Source organism: Triturus cristatus, chromosome 7 (genome assembly GCF_964204655.1).
Source record: "Triturus cristatus chromosome 7, aTriCri1.1, whole genome shotgun sequence".
NCBI lineage: Eukaryota > Metazoa > Chordata > Amphibia > Caudata > Salamandridae > Triturus > Triturus cristatus.
The window spans coordinates 816,013,456-816,033,957 of NC_140590.1; the positions used below are offsets into that span (position 1 = coordinate 816,013,456).

General features: G+C 46.5%; 1 protein-coding gene across 1 annotated transcript in view; it reads right to left on the reverse strand.

Moving 5' to 3' along the window:
• Nucleotides 1-16,828, reverse strand: part of SYNPO (synaptopodin) — a 198,508-nt gene extending 181,680 nt beyond the window's left edge. Inside the window, exon 1 of the mRNA XM_085617706.1 lies at nucleotides 16,680-16,828. The gene's annotated coding sequence lies outside the window, so the exon portion shown is untranslated. The remainder of the gene's footprint in view (nucleotides 1-16,679) is intronic.
• Nucleotides 16,829-20,502: the final 3,674 nt, after the last annotated feature.

The window sequence follows — 20,502 nt, forward strand, 5'->3', positions numbered from 1 at the left end:
TGCAAGTCTGTTATCTGAAAAGCCCAACTGTGCCAATCTGTGGCCACCAGGAACTGACATGGTTGGACTGTGGCAGCGAATGATAATAGGGCAAGACGTACTAATAGAGAAATACAACAAGATAAAACGTGGCAGGGCCCATTTTGCGCTGAGTCGATACAAAGTAATATGATCAAAATTTCTGAATTTCTCCAAGGATAAATCGGCAACAGCCACCAGGCGTCTCAAAGTTTGGAGAAGAATTCCCCAAATACTAGTACAAACAATATTTTATCCGGAGCAAATGTCCTATCCAAAAGTAAGTCCACCAATTCGTAGTTGTAGTACCGTCTTTGCTTTATTCCAATGTTAGAATTACAGGTCAGTGTTGTTACAGTCAATCTGACCAAAGATTGTAGCCAACACGTGTTTCGTCTTGTGGACAGTATCCCACCGACTTCATCAGGGCTAATAGGTCATGGTTAGCATGAGTTTCCAATATTGGGTATGACCAATGAATTCTCATCACACCTATATTCCAGCAGTAAATCCATAATATCAATATTCTCAACCAAGTCACTGCTGGAGTATCTTCGACCGTTTGGGAGAGTGCTCCTCGCTAAACCACGGCGTATTGCCAATGACAACAGGGCAAGACGTACTAATAGAGGTTCGCGAGCCAACAAATTAACAGGGAGAGGCAAGTCAAAGATGAGGTTCTGGCTTGACTCTTAGAGACCGTGAGTGAGCCGAGCAAAGAGAATATTTGGCATGTAACGCGTACATGAAACGTCGTGCAAAAATATGACTGCTCAAGATTCAAAAAAGTATTTCTTTCACCTGCTGAAGCATATACTCTATTAAAAGTGATAGTTTTTAAACATAAACCTAAAGACATCTTCCCCACCCCAACGACAATGACAGGTTAACTAACAGGCAAGTCAGTTGTCATGTGTAAACTATATGTGGCCTCTATTATACATGGAACAACAATATACTCTATTAAATCTATCGAGGGAGATTTTTGTTTTTGTATAGTGCACATCCTGACCTCATGTATTTGAAGGTGATCTCATATATAGTAATGAATTTAAAGGAAGTTCTATAAAATAAAATGTTTGTCTAGATCAAACAATTATGACAACTTGTGAAGTCGAGATTGATCCAAGGTTATCTGGTTTCACATTGTTCAATTCAGACACTAGCTGGGTGCTGCTTTCCCTCTTACATCATAGGTTAATGCTTAGTCTTTCAATCTTGGTACATGAGGTTAGAGCATGGGTGGCACGCGGAAGCCACATTAAGGCTCTGCTCATTTTGGCCTTGAGGGACCAAGAGGACATCCTTCTGAAACAGAGCCATGCACCTGGCTGGAGCCTGACTCGAGTTGTCAGTGGCTCACTCACCTGTATGTGCTAACATGCGTCTGACAAGACTGTGCCACCATGTCATTGACTGACCACATTGTGACAGACTCTAACTAAAGTGATGAATTTGTGCTGACCTGTAACTAACCAGTCTCTTAGAAACATGAATACCATGTACTAGTCTCTTACTAATGGATGGAATGTTCCAGATTGCAACGAACGCGAGAAGTCGTTGTCCCTGTGTAACTAACTGACCCAGTCTACACCAACCTGTGAATAAATAGATGAGATTGTGCCAGCCTTTGACCAACAGGACCAGGCTGTGCCAGCTGGTGACTAACCAGACCTTTTTGTGCAAGTCTGTGACTAACAGAACTAGACTGTACAAGCCTGTGAGTAACCGTGAATTCCTCTGCTAGGCTCATACAAACAGGACCATGCTTGTCAAGCTTGTGCCCAATGATCTAAACATGCCAGTGTGTGACTTACTTGTCCATGTTGCCAATAGACCAATGATTTCAAATAGACTCCAAAGTATACTACATGCCCAGAGATGATTTATTTTACCTATAAATATTTAATCAACTTCATATCTAGCATGACACACAGCACCACCCAACACTCTAAATGTATCAACACAAGAATGTTCAGTCTTTCGTGAACTATGCCAACTTTGGATTGGCATTGACAACACCCGGTCATCCAACAGTATTACAAGGACATACTCTTGGGAAAAGGTGCGTTATACATAAGCCAGTCATATACCATGACCACGCCATGCTACCCTAGATTAATAGGATCGCGCTGTGTCAGTTTCTGCGTAACATGCCTGGGAACCTCCATATCGCAGCATGCTCAGGAAGCAGAGGAGCCGGCTGATGCTCTGCCCCTCATGTGATCAGGACACAGTAAAGGGTTGGGATCTCTGTTCGGCTCTAGGACTGCCTTCTTGCTTGTCATTGGTACGAGATATCTAGTCACAGGTGCCCATGGACACAGGGTGGCGGGTATATCTTGCTAGCGCTAAGAATGTGTTAAATTAAGATGAACGGTTAATCCTCTTGCTTGCAAGCCTGAATAGGGACTTATCCTGTGCCTCTCCTCTCTAGTTCTCAGTTAAAGTGTGTTACAACACCTCCTGCTGACCCTCTTCAAAGTCATTCCTCTGATGTATTATTGTGTAGGCAGCCAGTATTCTTTTAAGGGCCACTCTGCAACAGCGCTGGCTCTGAGGAGGGGTTGGTCTCCAAACAGATGAAGAACACAGAGCTCTAGAGAGGGCCCTGGCAGGCTCTGTAGTGTAAGGTTTAAGCTACCATCTCTCTAGTCCTATCTAAACTAGTCTACGCGAATGGTCTGTATCACGGCTCAACTTTGTCAACTATGAGAACACTTCAAAGAATTCAGAATGCCGCCGCTAGACGTCTCCTACATGCAAAGCCACAAGCACACATCTGCCCTGCTTTGAGGCCACTACACTGGTAACTGGCTGCCAGAAGATCCTCATTCAAGATGCTTTATATCACGCACAAAGCAATTCATGACAAAGGACCACTCTTCATCAGGAAGAAAATCAACAAGTACATACAACAAAGGAACATATGCTCAAGAATGGCGCCCGCCTCGTAATTCCTGCCGATCAGAATAAACCTGTGTGGAACATCTTTCTGTTCGAGCAGACAAACTATGGATTTCCCTACCCACAAACATGAAATCCACAGGCAGCCATCTTGTCTTCAGACAATAAGGCAGGAGCTGGCTCTTCTCCACATGGTGACTATACTCATAACTCAAAAATGTACCTCAACAGTATACAAACTATACTTCTCACAGGACGCAAAGGAGCTGTTATACAACCACTCATGAAAGTACTTTGAACATTGCCTTGTCTTATAAGCAAGATGCATTTATATAAGGGAAGATTATATATTACTCCATAAGATGCATGTGTATAGCAGACTATCTCAAAATTGCTGATTCTATGTACATTCAGGTGCATATATAGAGGGTTACACCTACTACTAACCACACAAATTGCCATGTGTATATTCTTGTATATATAAGTTAATTACAATAATTTAAAACCATAAAAAAATTACTGCATGAAAAGTGGGGGCAGCAAACCATGTAAATATTGCTGCTTCAATGTACATATGGACATTATATTGAAGGGTTTCACCAAGCATCATATACACATTCTTTTTATTTTGCTAAAAACAAAAACTGTCATCTTTTCCATTTTCCTCCCCTAGACTCATCCCAAACCTTTCTGACATCTATGAACACCCAAGCATCCTTCTCAAACTTCACCCCTCCTTTTTAGCCATTTCACCCAACTAACAAGCAGCACACGGCCACTACTTACAGAAACAATCTTCCTACTGCCCCTTTTCAAATCCACTCCTATCATTCTATTCCTATTCCAAAATTGACTAAATACACAAGAAATCAAATGCAACACAACTAATGCACAAGAAAAGAAAAAAATTTTTACTAACTTACTAACTAATAATCTTGGATTCTGGAGATGCATACTACTCCCTGAAAAAGTGCTTCAAATCTTTGTCAGTGGTCATGAGTGCCATATAAATACATTTACAATTTATAGATTACATGGCTCCTTGTAGAGGGCCACCGTTCTCACCTAGAGGGCAAGAGTTAACAGGATTCGGAGGGCAGGGCTCTGTGCTTGAAGACAAGGCTCTGTGCTGTAAGGGCAGCGGTATGTGCAGTATGGCAGAGCACTGTGCAGGAGGCTAGAGCTCTCCAGAGATGCTCCTCTCAGTTCACCAGGTGGTATGGTGAACGCCCTTCACAGCTCGCAAAAGCTGGAATTTTCAAAACATTTCAAGTATAGAATTCACTATTTGCAAGCAGAATTTGTTAGTGTTTGATTGTTTTGATTCCGAACAGTAAATTCACTATTGACAAGCCATAATTATTTTTTAAAGAAATTCTTTTCACATTTTCTAAAAATAAGTGTATTAGAGCACAGTAAACATGAATTATGTATTTCACACCAAGCTCCTTCTGTGCCTCTCATGCATAGCCATCAAGTGGACCCATGCCATTTGTGATACTTGAGCTAGTCGTGGGCTTTGCAGCGAACATACCTTGGTTGCAAAATTGAAACCACTGTAACAGTTGATTTTGAATTAAAAGCCAGAAATGGCAGAAGAGGTCACCTATGGCGTGGTGCCAACTGACATCTACGTCCCCCAGGTCTTTGTGCCTGGTGCCACGGTCACTGAGGTCTGTGAACTCTCAGGCAGTGGCCTGAGACCCTAACTCACGATGCACCAAGTGGGCCTGGCTCTAGCCCTTACTCATAGGGTCTACCACATCACCCTGGCACAGGGGTTCAGGTCAGAGCGTTGCCGCTCCATGTTGTCACTGTGCGTCGGTGCCCCGACTGCAGTGAGAGGTCCAGCCTACAGATCTCAAGCTCAGATTGCAACGGGACTGGCTCCTCGCATCCTTCTGAGCTCGCTAATTGTGTCGGAGAAGAGCAGCGTCCGTCATAACTCCGAAGTTTCAAGGTCTTTAGAAAGGAAGGTTAATCCTGCTATTCATACAACTTTCACTGGGACAGCAGCAGAGGTTTTGCAAAGCAAGGAGAGTGTTGTAAACATCTGCACATTTTAATTGCGTTTATTGCTTTTTATTATTATAATTAATGCTTCCAGGGGCTCTCTGATTGGAAGTCCTCTCGGTGACACCTGTCTGCCAGTGCCCAGTGGGGAACCTGTCCTGCAGGTTTGTGGACCTCCGTCAGTTTATCATCAGTAACTACAGCACGAGAAGACCGAGGGTGGGCGTGCTACCCCCATGCACTGGCAGAGGCCAGGTAGACAGCGTTCCTTGAGCGCACTGCAAAGGGGCTGTAGGGGAGGCTGTGACTCAGGAGCTGGGGCAGTCAAGTCAAGCACCAATCAGAGACGTCCCAAGCCCCTGCAGCTCCTGCTTTGCAAGGGGGGGGCACTCTTTTGGAGGCCGCATCCAACCTAAAAACCAGATATATCTGTGAGTTATTGAGCTTTAGGGGCCAATCACGAGAATCTGGAGGGGAGCCTCGCCATCTTGCGTTAGGCCACGGTGCCAGCCAGATGCGGTGGGCTGCAGCAAGACACCCCAATCTAACCTTCAAAGGGGCTTCCCAAGCTCACTTTTGTCTCTCCCCGGGTAAAGGAGTGCATTTTGGGAGACCTGAAATGTTACGCTTCGGTGGGGCTATTCCAGGGTTACCACTTACTGCATGACTCTTGGGGGCGGGGGGAGAGGGGAGTGCCATGTTTCCCCTCTTGGGCTTCCATTTATTAATCTGAAGAATTTTGGAAACAGAAGTTTTGATTAGTTTCAGTAGCACAAATTTGGCTATTAACTGAACCTTATTGCCTACTACTAAGTTCCCGATTCCGATCTCGCTAGGAAAGTCCTCCATACAACATGGATCCGGAGGGCTTTACAAGTGAAACGTGCTCCGGGAGTCCAAACGAGCAAATAAAATGCAGGCGTATGCTTACGGACTCGGTTCGCTCGGACTCCTATTGAACCCTATGGGAGCCTGTGTACAGACGCGTTCACAGGCTCACATAGCAAAAGGGGGTAGGTGGGGAACAGTGTACACCCTGTGGCGGGCACCCCATGTTGCTCGCCACACTGTGCATGCCTGGATCAGGAGACCCATGGGCACACCCCCCGGACAGATTTGGAGGGCCCCGGGTGAAGGGGGGCCTGCTACGTCCCCCCGAAGTACAATTCTGACAGCTCTATTGTCTCACTGAGACCGAAGCGAGGCGGCTGTCTGAATCGTGCATTGTACTCGCTTGGTCGGAATTCGGCTCCATTGCACGGCACGATTCGGCTACAAACAAGTTGTACGGACGGGTTCGGGTTTTGGAAATGATTGGGTCGACACGTACGCAATCTTTGCATCATACTTGGTCGTTCGGACCTGTGTACGCTTCAGTCAGAAACAAGGGCTACGGATCGGATCCAAGAAAGCCAAATCATGTTAACACTTGTAAATGCCCTCTGCAAAGGGCGTTAGCAACTGTTAACTGCCTGAGTCACATTTATGGACCAGATGTGAAGGTGCTCAGTGAAACGAATGAGTAGCCCAAAATGCAATACGCCACTTTTGAGGAGGTGTTCAGCGAATCATCATGTACCCTGCAAACTAGGAAGTTTCATCCCAGAATCTCCTTGTCCAACCACAGAGCGAATGTCCTGTCCTCCAGCGCATTTCTTGGTCAAGGCAAAAGTGTGTAAGGGAAACCTCAACACAACCGTGGAAATCCTGTCAGCGAAAAGCAGACGAGCACCTCACGGGAGCTTCTCACTGCTAGCTCGTGACAGCTTCCATATATCTCCTTCCCGCTCCCACCTACACAACTCTTACAATGGCCCACCAGGGACAGCGACTCTTCCCTCAAGTTACAGAAGCTCGCTATGCGAAACAACTTTGCATTAAAAGGCCATTTCCCACCATCTGATTTACAGCTCTCAGGAAATCCGGATTGTGCTTAAGTGAAAGTCAGCTAAATCCCAGGGCCTCCTTACGCAGAAAACTTTGAATCAAAGAGGGGCGACTAATAAAGAACGTTCTGGAAGCAAGTCTCCTAGTCTAGACAGAAAATCTACTAGACAAGAGGCTGCTGGGAGATTACACAAGATAATGTAAGTTGTTGGCCTATAGGTGAGGCCGCTTTGACTTCACTCAAGGTGGTTAAGGGTTTTCTGGGAATCGGCTGTGTCCATCATAGACTGAATATTCTAAATTAATCCTGGCCTGCTCTGTGATAAGTATATGAAGCAGTATACTTTAGGGAATAAACCATATAGCTCTGAAGGCGGAGATGATACCATTAACTAATTTTATGCTACGAGAAACACCCAAAAAAAGAGTTTTAACAAGCCCGCGTACCTGGGGTGCAGGGGCGTGCCTCAAGTCTCTGTCTGTCTGTCTTGTTATAGATCAAGAGTAACCACATCACACTGTGTCACCACAGACGCACCAATGATAAGGCTATTTATCAAAATGATGCATTCTGGGAGTTGCAGTCTTTGTTCATTTCAAATTAGCCAATCGAACTAAAGCTCCAGAGTATCGTCAAGTGTTGTACAAAATAACAATGCAAAACATTAGATAGCAGATGTTGGATGTCATTGGTGGGACAAGAAAATGGCAGTAGATTACATACACAATGCACGTTATTTACAGTTTCAGAAAAAACCTAAGGTAGAGTTATTTGGCAAGAATCAAGCAATGGTTGGTCGAGTGCATGCATTGGCTTCAGAACGAAATTTTCCAAGTTCTAATGTCAGCAAACTAGTCACCTTTTCCTACTGGGTTGTGAAAGGAAGGACAATAACTGGAGGTATATATTCTGCCTGACCTGCAGCTATTAGGTCAGACTTTTTCGCCACGTCTTTTGGCCAGTTGCGGAGTTCTGCCTCTGTGATTGTTTCAGCTCCCCGTCCAGAGCCCTGGATATTGCTGTTTCCAGTGGTTAACCATGACTCTCGCACAAGGTAATACAGTCATTAATATGCTACAAAAGATGACTATCTAGCCAGATGTCCTTCTTTGTTAAGAAATATTTCTTTAGCACACCAATGGAAAACAAGCATTGACAATGCCAATAGGGCTTGTTGTACTTTGAGTACGGATGAAAATATATAGTTTTAAAGTTTTCTGCAGTGAAAATAAAGACAAAAACAATTGCTTCCCACAGATGATGCATTTATGAGATAAATAATTTGATGTGTGATAATTCATTGTACTTTGAATAGTAACATAGCCCGTCGTGCAGTGCAACGCAAGTTCTCCGTAAAAGGTGGACTGATACACCAGGAGGCCTATGGGGTGAGAGGGTAATACTCCTAGTAGTCAGAGCTAAAGTCCACTGGTAGCCATAACTCTTTAGACAACTGAACTATTAAGTCAGACCTAAGCAGAGCAGTTTAAGGAAGACACAGTTAAGAAAAACTTGAATACGCAGCAATTACGGTTGCTCGGGTATTACCATAAATATAATCCGATGTTATTTTATGGTGTGAAAAACACTGCAATGTTAGTTTATCGGGCTGGTTCTTGGAGGACTTCACAAAGGGCCGACGCCTCCTGTTTTAATGCTGTGTTTATGTGTTGGCGCTCAGTCTCTCTGAGGATACACAGCAGCAAAAGGTGCTAAGCCCAGCCTAATTCAACACTCTTCGTTTACCTAGCAGACCAGGCACCTCAGCAGGCCTGTTCTTAATGCGGAGTTTAGCAGAAAAGGGCCCCCACCCGGGAACGTCTGAGTGAGGCAAAGGGGGATTTTTAACGAAAGGCCTGTTGTAATGGATTTTTAATGACCCACTGGGGCTGTTGAGCTCTCTGCAGCACATCTGCGGGGCTCTTATGTCGAACATGCCAGCTGCGGCAGTAAGTGCTACTGTGGAGTCTTCAAAGGCTGATATCGGAGGGGCCATCAGTCACAGTCGAAAAAGGATCTCCCTGGTGGATCCTACAGGCTCAGGGAACCTTCATGATAGAATGCTTTGCTTGTGCACACCAGGCTAACCCCAGTAGCCAACAAGATCCAAGAATACTGGACTAACCACTAACCTTGGGTTCCAGAGCAACGTGATGCCCAGCATAAAGTGCTTCAACGCCTCGTCAGGTGTATGTATATATATATATATATATATATTTATATATTTACATATATATATCTATATTATATATATATATAAATATATATATATCAAAGGAAAAACGAATTCTCAGCACTTCTGCATCAACGATGGGTGAACAGAGAACCACGAACCACTGGAAATCTTGGCACTTTGATCTTTATTGCTCCTCAGAACGACGCGTTTCGGACAACACTAGTCCTTGATCACGTATATATATATACACACTATTACAATATTACAATTCTGCCTAGAATCTTGGTGGGTATCTGGGGATAGAGGAACCTGGATTTGAAAGAAGGAACTCGAACATCTATAGTTTGGATTCCGGCGGGACTTCAAGTGTTGGACCTTTTAAAACCTCACTGTACAGAGACGGCAGGGAGCATCAGGTCTATCTGGACACCCACACCTCACATGCTTCCATGGGAACCCTGGTCAAAGATTCAACATCCAGACATGGAGGGGCACAGAGTGAGTGGTCCCCGAGTGCGGCCTTTGTTGGTGAAGTGGAACATGACCATCAGACAGGATAATGACTCCATGGGTGACCTACCTGCAGATCAGTCGTACACCACTGGTGTGACTGATGGGCCTCTGGAGAGAGTGTGCAGATGTGTGCAGATGGTCCTTCACTGGGTGCTGGAGGTGTTTCAGTTCACATTTGGATAAAAATTTGCCTCAGCTTAGTCCCAGCTACAGAGGATGGCTACCTGTAGTGGTCACTTGTAGTCCAACTTCTTTAAGAGCACCAGCACAAAAGTTCCACACAGTGAGTTGAGGCCACACACTGAATGTTCAACTGGCCTCCAGAGTGCACAATATACTCTGTTTCGAGGGAGCTGCACAGGGGAATGTATGATGTTACTACGCATACATTCACCACGCATGCCTTTACCAGCGTGCCATTACATGGCAAGTCGTAACAGCGACTGCTGTAGTGGGCTTGCCACACCAGGGAATGTGTTGGATTTATAAATTCAACACCTTCCCTGCTGTTGCACGCTTGGTAACAACGCGGTCGTTGTAATGACCGCATTGTAAAGTTACCGCATTGTGTTTACAGCGTTGTAAACGCTGTTTCCTGGACAAGGACCAGCTCCAGCCAAGAACTATGATAAAAGGGCATGTACTCACCATCACAAAGTACATGTTGGCTACCGAAAAGTGTCAGTTCTCTTCCATTAAAAGTATTGTACCCCTCCTAAGAGTGGTGGTGCCCTCCTTTAGAAATTAAAGAAGTGCATGGACATGGTGCCTCACTGGACCGTCTCATTTAAAGCACTGATGCTCGGTTTAAAAAATGCTGCATCTGCTTCTCTCATTGGCTGCCGCACTAGCAATCAATCTTGGTTGAGGTCGAAACAGTCTCCAGAACGAGACGGTTATTAAAGAGCAACCTCTGCCTGAGACAGCAGGTGCAAAAACCATGACAACCCTTCAACCCCATCCCAACACTGAACACCCACAATAGTGATAGAGCGCCTTGAAATGGGGCAACGCTGTTTCGGGCACATTTGCCTGCTAGCGGGGTGCCAAGCATGCAGGAGCCTATTTTGGCCATTTTCTCTGATAGCGGGGGTCCCACGCATTCAGGGGCTCACGTTTAAAAAAATACACACCAATACATCAAACACACAACACACTTACAAAAGACACACACGTATATCAAATAGACACATATATATCAAATACACACATATCAAACGCACACATAGCATGACAGGAGAAAATCTGTAAGTGAAATGTATTTTCATCACTGTTAAGAATGAGAGGTGGTCTATTGGAAATGAACAAAGATTGTACATTGAAGTTTGCACTACCAGGACACTGGGTTCTCATCCAGTGGCCCCATTGTACGACAGTGTGTGATCTTCGTCAGATCAGCATTAGCCAGTGTACTGTCTCATCTATGAGAAAAGGAACTTCTGCGTGTACCTTGATTCGGCAACAAAATGATAATTAGCGGATACGTTAAATGCCTTTTAACTCATAATTCCAACCCATGCGTAAACAGGGGTTTACGCACAGGTTGGAATTAACTGACCCATTCGTAGTGAGGTGGTAAATAAGCCTAGGTGGCCTTACCTACACAGTCAGACCTGAGAACAAAAAGCAGCCCAGGAAAGAATGCTCAAACCAGCCACGCCCTCTCCCTTCGGGGCATATTAACAAGGGCCATATCGCCGCTTTTCTGGCTTTAAAAGCCAGAAAAGCGGCGAAAATGTAATCGCCCTATCAACAATGCGGTGCTAACATGCATTAGCGCATTTTAGCAGCCGTTCTCCACACGCCTAGCCTCGCATATCTGATGAGATGCAAAGAAGGCGTTCCCTAAGAAAACAACAGGGAAAGAGTCGGTAACCGCACATCGCGGTATTTACAAGCCGTGCCCTGCCTCCCATAGCATTATTAAAAGCCGCGGTAACCGCGGTTATCGCCGGTATCTAACGTCTGATAAATTTCAGACTTGTCTATCTGTTCAATGGGAGGTGGATTGAATGGCTGAGTCCACATCTCCCTATTAACAACATTTCCTTTAGCGCCGTCCTGTTGTCGTTGGTTTTCGCACGGTAATGTGGAATATCACCGTCAATCGCCGGATTTCACATCGCCTGTTAGCCAAGCGTTGTAAATACGCCGCTAACACAGCGATGTGAACCGGTGATAGACTGCGATAATGACAAATGCGATAAACGCATTCAGTGATTATCATCGCCTTTGGTTGTTGATATGCCCCGAAGTCTCCTCGCGAATCTCTCTTTTCATCCATCCGTTCCCTGCCCTGTCTCCTCTCATTCGTGTCCCTCTCTGATGCTTCCCCATACCTTCCCTGCCTCCCTCTCCTTCAGTCTCTCTCTCTTGAAACCTCCCTGTGCCTGCTGAAAGGAACCTCGGGGAACTGAGAAAAGTGTCAGGGGCAACAGGGGCAGCCATGGGTTTTCCAAACGACCTCCACGGGCTCCAGCCCACTGGGGAAATGCCCGTGGAATAAAGGGCCTGCCCGGCCCTGCGTACCAGAAATAAATGTGGGAATGACTGGACATGTAGTCGTTAGAGGAGGTAAACGGTCAGAAAGCAGGAGTTAGGTCCTTTTCATTTAAATCGCGTATTCAATGCGCCCCCTGGTGGCTTGCGTAGCTCAGGACAAAGTCTAGGGAATGAATAGGGAGGAAAGAGAACTGGTAAAAAGTAATTTTTCAGGCTGATAGCCAAGTGCCCAATTTCTGTCACAGGACCAGGTAGAAACGATCCGTTAGGCTTACAGGCAAAGGATAACGCCGGAGACAGTTCAGGCGCTTTGCGTTGCGGGCGCTATCTGTGGTAGTGATCGATAATGTTTCTCCACCCTTAAAAATCATGTTTGGCCTGCATGTCTGCTTGCCACGCTACGGGTGCTAGGACCAGCCCCAGGGCTGTGCCCTTCTATTTCTGCCCTGGCCTGCCCCCACTCCCCTCCCCTTCGGAGGGGGCCTCGGCGGGCCCTGTGTATCACATTTCCTCTGGGAGGATGTGGGAGCGTCGGATATTACAGGCTCCGCTGTGTACAGTGCCTGGGCTCTCAGTAACTCGAGGAGTCGGGAGAGGCGGACTGCACAGACATGTCTGGCATCCGGAGAACTCAGTGTTTTTAAAACTGACTGAACACGCCGCTTTATCTGGAGATAATGTGCACTCAACCTCTGCTCTCCTGTGTCATTTTTTTCTATGATTGGCCCGTCCCTCGCTGTCCTGCTTCTCTCTTCTCCCTTCCCTTTCATGCACTCACTTCTCCTCTCCGCTTACCTCTCCATCTCCCGCCTTGTTTACCTTCTTGCCTCCATTTGCCACTTCTCCCATACCTGTCGACTTATCTTCTATATCTGTTTAGTTCATTGTATTTGAGTTGCTTAATGTAGCGCCCGAAGACCGTTGCTAAGCACTACGGCGCTGCACAATAAGATCTTCAGATCAAGCAGACTTGTCCACCAAGTGGCAGAATGGCCATTTCGAACCAATTATCGTGGCTGCAGGAGCACTTGGACGAGGAGGGCAAAGTGCTGGAGAGAAGTGTTGAAATGCGAGGGAAGGGGAAGGGGAATGATATAGTGGACTAAGTCCAAAGAGAGAACCGCCATTTTTCTAATCTTAGAGAGTCCTACCCCTCCTCGTCATACATGCTCAGACACATCGCCTCCCCAACATTCTGTACAAGCTAGAGAGATTTTCATTGAAGACATAAACACACACGCACACACAACTGCACACTTTGTTTACATTTTCTCCCAGTGATCCTCACACACACCACATGTCTTAAGGGCAGTCCATCACTCACACTGCACACCCACAGAGCTCTCCACCCCTACACACTGCACATGTCCAAAGAGCTCGGCACGCGTCAAGAGAGCTCTCCACCCTCACACACTACACTTGTTCAGTTTTCCGTCCTCCACACACTGCACATGCTCAGAGCTCTCCATCCCACACAGTGCACTTCTTCACAGAGATATCCACCCCCACCCACAGGTAATGTCAATAGAGATACCCAAATATCAAAAGAACTCACCCCCTCACTGCACAACATGGCAATAGATCTCTCCTTCCCCTCCACACTGCGCATGTTCACAGAACCGACATACGACACACATTCACAGAGCTCACAATCCCATACACTGCACATGTTTGCAGAGCTCTGTACCCCCCACACAATGCACATGTTCACAGATATCACCATCTCTCACAGAGTACACAGGTCTACAAAGCTCTCGATTCTATGCACTCTCTATGCACTAAACATATCAACAGACCTGTCCACCACTCACACTCCGCAAATGTCCACTGAGCTTTCCATTCCTCACAAACTGCACATCATCACAAAGCTCTCCATCATCATACACTGCACATCATCACAAAGCTCTCCATCCATCACACACTGCACATCATCAAAAAGCTCTCCATAATCACACACTGCACATCATCACATAGCTCTCCATCATCATACACTGCACATCATCACAAAGCTCTCCATCCATCACACACTGCACATCATCACAAAGCTCTCCATCCATCACACACTGCACATCATCACAAAGCTGTCCATAATCACACACTGCACACCATCACAAAGCTCTCCATCCATCACACACTGCACATCATCACAAAGCTCTCCATCCATCACACACTACACATCATCACAAAGCTCTCCATAATCACACACTGTACATCATCACAAAGCTCTCCATCCATCACACACTGCACATCATCACAAAGCTCTCCATAATCACACACTGCACATCATCACAAAGCTCTCCATCTATCACACACTGCACATCATCACAAAGCTGTCCATAATCACACACTACACATCATCACAAAGCTCTCCATCCATCACACACTGCACATCATCACAAAGCTCTCCATCCATCACACACTGCACATCATCACATAGCTCTCCATCATCATACACTGCACATCATCACAAAGCTCTCCATCCATCACACACTGCACATCATCACAAAGCTCTCCATCATCATACACTGCACATCATCACAAAGCTCTCCATCCATCATACACTGCACATTATCACAAAGCTCTCCATCCATCACACACTGCACATCATCACATAGCTCTCCATCATCATACACTGCACATCATCACAAAGCTCTCCATCCATCACACACTGCACATCATCACAAAGCTCTCCATCCATCACACACTGCACATCATCACAAAGCTCTCCAACATCATACACTGCACGTGATCAGGAAGCTCTTTATCTCCCACACACTGCAGATGTTCAAAGAGCTCTCCATACTCCACATAACACACATGTTCACGGAGCACTGCTTTCCCTAGACACTGCACATGTCCACAGAGCTCTCGATCTCACACACACTGCACATATCCACAGACAGAGCTCTCGATCTCACACACACTGCACATGTCCACAGAGCTCTCGATCTCACACACACTGCACATGTCCACAGAGCTCTCCACATCTCATAGACCTTCAGCGCCCACACTCTGCATGTGCTGTTTGATCTGGAACCCCAGGCCCTGCATATATCCAAACAGAGCTAAATATCTCCCACTCAACATCCTATACAATAGGCTTCTCCAACGAGTAGCTCGTGAGCTACTGGTAGCTCTATAACTACCAGAAAGTAACTCTCCTGTGCGCAGCCCTGTGAACAAAATTAGACGCTTCTGCTTGGTTGAAATAACATATGTATACCAAACCTGAAAAACATATTCAAGATGAAAATCAGAAATCATAAGTTGATGTTTGGGGAAAAATGGTTCTCTTTCCAATATATGTTTCATGCTGATATTTGAGTGATAAAAATCAAACGACTGGGTGCTAGGGGCTTTCAGATAAGGCTGTTATGTGTTACAAATGCACATGCTCTCTGCATCCCCACATCCTGCACGTTTCCAAAGTCATTTCCAAAGACCACACAGTGTGTATGTTCCCAGAGATGTAAAATGTACACCTACCGTGCACAGGCTCACATATCTTGAACCCCCGGACACTAGACATGTGCTCAGGGTTGCAGAACCCACGCACTGCACGTGGCATCACACTTCTCCACGAGCCATAGTTACACAGCACATGTGCTCATAGACCTTCGCCCCAGCACCCTGCACATGTTTGAAGAAATTCACCATACATTGCCCACATACTGCATATGTATTCTGATCTCCATCACTTATTCACACTACACATGGATCACATATCTCCATACACTGCACACTGCACACAGGTCACATGCCTGTCCTCCTCTGCTGCTGGCCACAGCATGTAGCAAACATTGGCTCAGTTTGGGATCCAGTTTTGAGGCTTCTATTAAACCTGGCTTTATGGGGAAGTAGAGAATACCATCGAGGCTTGGCAGGCAGCCTCCGCTGCCTGAAACTGAGGAAAAATCGATTCAGCTGGAAACCTTCTGCCAACTCAAATACAACTTGATAAAAAAAAACAGAAAAAAATCGCTGGCAACACCAACCCTCACTCACCCTAACCTAATTCTGATTTTAAATAGAAGCATCTAACTAGTACCATTAGAATTCTTCGAAACAACAAAAGGAAATATCTCGGCCATATTCAGGTATATGATGTAGCTGACCTCCACAGGATCAAATTTCGAAATCTGGAAGTCCTTTCCGTATCTTTACACCACTTACAAAATTCAAGTTCTAAATTGAGTTAAAATGCCTGAATCTTCATGCCACAATACCCAACACTCATTCTGCTAATAAAAAGTCGTGTTTCTCAAGCTCCTAGTCACATACAAGATATGGGATCGTAAATCATATTAGAACCTCTGAAACGTTCCCCATCCAGGACCAGCACACACCTGACCCTGAAAAATAAACATAACGACTGGGAAAGGCAAAATAAAATAACCATCTTCTTTCCTATCTGTATGGACTTCTTCTGCGCCTCTTCTGAGACATGAAGCGCTATATGAATGCAACTCAAATACAACACACACAAAACCGCACAATTTACTCTGAGTAAAACCGAAGAAAATGAACAACGTCTTTCCTGATTTCCAAATCACTCACAAAAGCACAAGTTATAATTAGGGCTCGAGTTTCCAAATCTTCCCCCTGGCTTGCCTCGTGGCCACCAGCCCACCCTCGGCGCGACCCTGGGACTCGCGCCCTCACCTGCATCAGGACCAAAGGGGCAGAGATGCCCCAGGCCGCTCCTCGTCCTCCAGGCCCCTAGGGTCCTCGTCTTTCAACCACATTTGCTTAACCCCTGCAGATTGCCGCAGACGGTCCCTCTCTCCTCCTCCTCGGCCTCTCCGCGTCCCAGCCCCGGGCGGAGGGAGGAAGTCTGGAAGGAGGAGAGGCAGGCCGGGAGGGAGGGGACTCCAGCCGGGTGGGAGTGTGGATATGAAACTTTTAATATAACAGACTCTCTTTTGTTTCCCCGCCAGCATATGGTCTGCTTCTCCCATGCTGAAGGCATTAAGAGGGATATTTTTAGGCCTTCATGCTGCAGTATAAACACAGGACCCATATTCCGCCGAAATCAAATAAATGTAGAATCGGAGAAGTGCGCAGAAAAGAGAAGAGCAAGGAGCAGGGCAGCCATTTACAGGGAAGAACACAATGAGCGCTTTTGTCTTAAAAGGGGTTAGGGTTTTTGGAGCGGGGCGTTTTTTGCTTGTGAAGGGGTTACAGAATTTCCTGCACCTACCTGAGAGAATTCAAACGACCCTGAGAAGGAGTCTTGGGGGGAAAGGGGATGAGGACGTCTTTTATTCATCCCATGACTGGCTCCATTCACCTTTCCCCGTGCACATTCACCCCGTGACCCGGAGGGGGCCCAGGCGCCTTTTAAACGTGGATGTGGAAACACGGACACCTCGGAGGGCGTCTATTCTCGGGCAAAGCGAGAAGATGCGAGACCTGACGGTCCATCAAACTGTGATGGGAGTGTGGCGCACACAGCCCTCTCTTTGAGACCTCGTGAGACCAGAGGCTCGCGCAGGCTATCACCCCCTCAATCTAGGGTGGAGTGCACGTCTTTCTTCGCAACACAAGGACATACACGGTGACACCGTAGAGCCTGGAAGCCCCTAGCAGGAGCCAGGGTTCATTAATTATGTTAATCATCGACTTTCACTCACACACTTTGCAGGAACAGTTCCAGCTCTTGCGCCATCAATTGTTACAAATGGTCCGTTCGGTTTGCAGGATGCCGATGCCTGTCTGTGCTATCCGTCTCTGAGAGTCGTTGAAAAAAGTCCTTGCAGAGTGACTAGCACAGGGAGACTGACAGAGCAAGCTCCCTCGATATTCACGGAACAGTCTCCATTGGCTAGTTAATAGAGTCTACCTTCACACATGTTTAATACCAGAACAGCAGCAAAACAAGCTTCTCTCACATTCATGAAAAGAGGTCCAGCGCACACATCAGCAGAGGAAGCTTCAGTCACATTCATGTGACTGATCCAACACAGGTAGCAACAGAGCAAACTACAGTCACATTCATGCGTCCGGTCCAACACAGGCAGCAGCAGAGCAACCTTCTGTCACATTCATGAAAAGAGGTCCATCACACACATCAGCAGCGGAATATTCGGTCACATTCATGTGACTGATCCCACACAGGCAACAGCAGAGTAAGCTTCAGTCACATTCTTGTGACAGGTCCATCACAGGCAGAAGCAGTGCAAGCTTCAGTCACATTTGTGTGGCAGGCCCAACACAGGCAGCAGCAGAGCAAGCTTCAGTCACATTCATGTGACCGGTCCAAAACAGGCAGCAGCAGGGTAAGCTTCAATCACATTTATGTGACAGGTCCATCACAGGCAGAAGCAGTGCAAGCTTCAGTCACATTTGTGTGGCAGGCCAAACACAGGCAGAAGGAGTGCAAGCTTCTCTCATATTCATGCGGAGTGGTCCCTCACAAACAGCATCAGAGCAAGCTTCAGTCACAGGCACCAGAAAAGAAATCTTTTCTCACATCTTTGCAAAGAGGTCCCTCGCAAACAGCAGAAGAGCAAGCTTCGGTCACATTCATGCGACAGGTCCAACACAGGCAGCAGCAGAGTAAGCTTCAGTCCCATTCATGTGACAGGCCCAACACAGGCAGCACAGTGCAAGCTTCTGTCACATTCATGCTGAGAGATCCCTCACAAACAGCAGCAGAGCAAGCTTCAGTCACATTCATGTGACAGGCCTAACACAGGCAGCAACAGTGCAAGCTTCTCTCACAATCATGCAAAGAGGTCCCACACAAACAGTAGCAGAGCAAGCTTTAGTCACATTCATGTGAGAGGTCCAATACAGGCAGCAACAGTGCAAGTTACTCTCACAGTCATGCAAAGAGGTCCCACACAAACAGTAGCAGAGCAAGCTTCAGTCACATTCATGTCAGAGGTCCAATACAGGCAGCAACAGTGCAAGTTACTCTCACAGTCATGCAAAGAGGTCCTACACAAAAAGCAACAGAGCAAGCTTCAGTCACATTCATGTGAGAGGTCCAATACAGGCAGCAGCCGTGCAAGCTTCTCTCACATTCATGCAAAGAGGTCCCTCACAAACAGCAACAGTGCAAGCTTCAGTCACATTTGTGTGGCAGGCCCAACACAGGCAGCAGCAGAGCAAGCTTCAATCACATTCATGTGACCGGTCCAAAACAGGCAGCAGCAGGGTAAGCTTCAATCACATTTATGTGACAGGTCCATCACAGGCAGAAGCAGTGCAAGCTTCAGTCACATTTGTGTGGCAGGCCAAACACAGGCAGAAGCCGTGCAAGCTTCTCTCATATTCATGCGGAGAGGTCCCTTACAAACAGCAGCAGAGCAAGCTTCAGTCACATTCATGTGACAGGTCCGTCACAGGCACCAGAAAAGAAAGCTTTTCTCACATTTTTGCAAAGAGGTCCCTCACAAACAGCAGCAGAGCAAGCTTCGGTCACATTCATGCGACAGGTCCCTCACAAATAGCAGCAGAGCAAGCTTCAGTCACATTCATGTGACAGGTCCCTCACAAATAGCATCAGAGCAAGCTTGAGTCACATTCATGTGACAGGTCCCTCACAAATAGCAGCAGAGCAAGCTTCAATCACATTCATGTGACAGGTCCATCACAGGCAGCACAGTGCAAGCTTCTCTCACATTCATGCTGAGAGGTCCCTTACAAACAGCAGCAGAGCAAGCTTCAGTCATATTCATGTGAGAGGTCCAATACAGGCAGCAACAGTGCAAGCTTCTCTCACAGTCATGCAAAGAGGTCCTACACAAAAAGCAACAGAGCAAGCTTCAGTCACAATCATGTGAGAGTTCCAATACAGGCAGCAGCCGTACAAGCTTCTCTCACATTCATGCAAAGAGGTCCCTCACAAGCAGCAACAGAGCAAGCTTCAGTCACATTCATGTGACAGGTCCATCACAGGCAGCAGCAGTGCAAGTTTCGGTCACATTCATGTGACAGGTCCATCACAGGCAGCACCATTGCAAGCTTTGGTCACATTCATGCTTCCGGTCCAACACTTGCAGCAGCAGGGCAAGCTTCAATCACATTCATGTGACAGGTCCATCACAGGCAGAAGCAGTGCAAGCTTCAGTCACATTCATGTGACAGGTCCATCACAGGCAGCACAGTGCAAGCTTCTCTCACATTCATGCTGAGAGGTCCCTTACAAACAGCAGCAGAGCAAGCTTCAGTCATATTCATGTGAGAGGTCCAATACAGGCAGCAACAGTGCAAGCTTCTCTCACAGTCATGCAAAGAGGTCCTACACAAAAAGCAACAGGGCAAGCTTCAGTCACAATCATGTGAGAGTTCCAATACAGGCAGCAGCCGTACAAGCTTCTCTCACATTCATGCAAAGAGGTCCCTCACAAGCAGCAACAGAGCAAGCTTCAGTCACATTCATGTGACAGGTCCATCACAGGCAGCAGCAGTGCAAGTTTCGGTCACATTCATGTGACAGGTCCATCACAGGCAGCACCATTGCAAGCTTTGGTCACAT